Genomic DNA, 3446 nt, shown 5'->3' with positions numbered 1-3446 from the left:
GCCTTACCATCATGAAAATATCCCTCGAAATGCTTTAAAATGCAAGAGTCCTAAAACTTTTTTTTTAATTATTTCTCAAAATTGTATCTTTTCTTGCATGTTTTGATTTTGATAAATTTTTGAGTTTTGATAAATGGATGTAGCGAAGCATTTTAAGACAAATGAGTGCATTTTTAGTCATTTTTGAGAAACTTTTATTTTCGGAGATTTGTTCAGGAATTTATTGGCATAGTATTTTACTGTGATCAAAAGTTGGCGTACCAAAAAAGTAAATTTTTTCTGAATTTTTACCACAAAAATGGACATAGCAAAGTATTTTAAGAAAAATTAGTGCATTTTTAGTAATTTTTGAGAAACTTTTATTTTCTGAGATTTGTTCAGGAATTTATTGGCATAGCATTTTACTGTGATCAAAAGTTGGCTTAGCAAAAAAGTAATTTTTTCTGAATTTTAACCTTAAAAATGGATATTGCGAAGTATTTTAAGACAAATGAGTGCATTTTTAGTCATTTTTGAGAAACTTTTATTTTCGGAGATTTGTTCAGGAATTTATTGGTATAGTAGTTTACTGTAATCAAAAGTTGGCGTACCAAAAAAGTAAATTTTTTCTGAATTTTTACCACAAAAATGGATATAGCGAAGCATTTTAAGACAAATGATTGCATTTTTAGTCATTTTTGAGAAAATTTTATTTTCGGAGATTTGTTCAGGAATTTATTGGCATAGTATTTTACTGTGATCAAAAGTTGGCGTACCAAAAAAGTAAATTTTTTCTGAATTTTTACCACAAAAATGGACATAACGAAGTATTTTAAGAAAAATTAGTGCATTTTTAGTAATTTTTGAGAAACTTTTATTTTCTGAGATTTGTTTAGGAATTTAATGGCATATCATTTTACTGTGATCAAAAGTTGGCGTACCAAAAAAGTACAATTTTTCTGAATTTTAACCACAAAAATGGATATAGCTAAGTATTTTAAGACAAATGGGTGCATTTTTAGTCATTTTGAAAAACTTTTAGTAAATATTTATTGTTAACGTTTTTAAAAAGTCTTTTAAAAGGAAAAGTTTTATAAAAAAATTAGAAAACGTTTTAGGAAAAACCTTTTTTAAGCTTTTTTCTTTGGCAAAACCCTTATTTTTGGTCATATGTTGAAAAATGTTAATGAAAATTATCAAAAATGTGTAGAGTCATACTGAAAATCCATTTTAACACAGATCAGTAGAAAATATCAATATTTAGTTCATGTACTTTTTTATCATGATGGCAAGTGAGGCACTGCTTCCCCTGACTGCACGTCACTGCATGAAGCCTGATATGCCAATCTGTGACTCCTCCCAGACTTTCCCAGGCATTCGAACTCTCGCTTCCTTCCTTTTTTTATATATATATTTTTACTCTACTCTCACCTCCAGGCTACTGGCAGCCTTCTGTGAACAAGAGGGGATTTCCAGTCTTCAGTGTGAATCTGTCTTGCTGCTGTCCAGCAGCAGTATAGTGGCTGATCATGCCCCCAGGTCACAGCTCTCTGTGTGAGGCATCAACACACACACACACACACACACACACACACACACATCGTAGGTTTTGTGCATTCAGAAGCAGAAAAACCATTTCTGTCTGATACAATAACCAAAACTTGAACTGCTATTGTCAGCCGTGTCACAGGATCTGGATATCACCTGTATTATCTGTACATGCAAGACGTGTGAGATGTTGTGTGCTGTTACCTAGATATACAACACATTTTATTGTTCACTCCTGCTGCAGAAAGGCTCCACATCCTGGTGTTAAAACACGGTAGTGAGTCCCTGCCGGAGGGGAGCTGTCCCTGGGAATACACAGAGTATACAGTAAGCACAGTGTGTATGGACCAAATGGGGTTTTTTAAAAATACAAAGTCTTCAATAATCATCAAAATACAGTCTTCCTCCAACAATGTTGACAGGCTGATACAAATCCTGGGCAACAAATATATATATATATAAATTTTAGTATTGCTTAAAGCAAAATATTTTCTTCTGTTATGTAATATTTAACTGACTAATATAAAAATGTCTGAAAGAAAATTATAACTCATTTATATTTATATTTATATTAGTGAAAAAGTATATTTTTAATCAGGTATTTTTTATTACTTTTATGTAATTTGATGAAAATGTTTAAAAGAACCAGTCAGAAAAGTTCCAAAGTCTTATTAAATAAATATTTCATGATAATAATATTTAATGTTATTATTATATACATGACATTGTTTCTATTACTGGAGAAATTTTAAGTATTAAGTCGTAGTATTTTATTCTGATATTGCTGCTGCTCAGATTAGGATTAAATTTAATTAAATAATGAATTAAATTTTTAAGTGGGCGCTAATTTAAAGTCACCCTGAGCTGAAAACAGATTAGTCCAAAAAATAAATAAATAAATAAATAAAAAAACAAAACAACACATATTTAAAAAAGTTGATTAACAGGAAGTTTCCACTAAGAACTTTTGAGCATACCCTGGTATTTGTATTATAATAATAATAATAATAATAATAATTTTCAGTGATTACAGCTGACTCTAACACCAGTGGTCCAGGTGAAGTGTGGTCCAAGTGCTGGCTCCAGCTGGCAGACAGGTGCTGAGGGCTGAACAGAGGCCAGACAGAGGAGGAGATCAGCTCCGCTTCTCCTACAACTTTTTTTTTTTGTTTTGTTTTGTTTCCTCCACCACTCTCTCTTTCTTCTGTGGCTCTACTCGCCGCTCTGTAATTACACCAGCTGCCTGCAACTCATGCCTGTGAGTTCTCCCTCCGTCCCGGCCTCCTCCGTCACCTCCTTTATCTCCAGCTCTCTTTTGGCCAAATTCTTTGAATGCTCCCTCTCCTCCCTCACCGCTGTTGCTGTTTTTCCTCCAAAACTGAGCTGCACCTGCCAAGTGACCACACCTTTGGGCCCACACAGAGGTTTAGGTTGCAGCCTGGACTTAAATGTGATATGTTTCGTGTGGTCTGGGAGGTGGAGGCGGAGGCGGAGTTACGTTTTTAAGTGTGGTTGAAATGAAGTGCTAACAACCAGGTGCAGACAACGGAAACCTACTCCTGCTCTAAACTCCTGTTCCAGAAACACGTTCAATCAGTGGTTCTCAAAGTATGGTACATGTACCACATGTGGTACATTGGGTCCCTCTAGTGGTAGAAGGCAGAATCTGAAATCTGAATCTATTTTGTTTTTTAACTGCTTAGGAAAAGATGGAATGTTGGTCTTGAATATAAATAATTATATATATATATAAACTTTTTTTATTTAAAAGCAATTTAAAAAGTTAAATTGAAAATTTAAAACATAAAAAAACAATTCTAAAATTATAAAACAAAATGTTCGCAGTACCTTTGAGAGACCCATTTTTCGTGGGTCATAACATGTAGTTTTTTCATTGTATTCACACAGTGAAAAGGAGA

General features: G+C 33.3%; 1 long non-coding RNA gene across 5 annotated transcripts in view; it reads right to left on the bottom strand.

The window, feature by feature from the left end:
• Positions 1 to 1081: 1081 nt before the first annotated feature.
• Positions 1082 to 3446, bottom strand: part of LOC103379852 (uncharacterized) — a 22339-nt gene continuing 19974 nt past the window's right edge. For 3 of the 5 annotated variants that reach the window (XR_003049946.1, XR_003049943.1, XR_003049944.1), the window contains 2 exons: positions 1732 to 1832; positions 1084 to 1529 (listed from right to left, as the gene is read on the bottom strand). This is a non-coding gene — a long non-coding RNA (uncharacterized LOC103379852). Of the gene's footprint in view, positions 1530 to 1731; positions 1833 to 3446 lie in introns of all 5 variants that reach the window. The other 2 variants (XR_003049945.1, XR_521619.3) reach the window with 2 other exon arrangements.

Source organism: Cynoglossus semilaevis, chromosome 6 (genome assembly GCF_000523025.1).
Source record: "Cynoglossus semilaevis isolate Cse_v1.0 chromosome 6, Cse_v1.0, whole genome shotgun sequence".
Lineage (NCBI taxonomy): Eukaryota > Metazoa > Chordata > Actinopteri > Pleuronectiformes > Cynoglossidae > Cynoglossus > Cynoglossus semilaevis.
The sequence above is the reverse complement of the archived record's forward strand: the minus strand, read 5'-3'. Positions and strand labels throughout refer to the sequence as shown.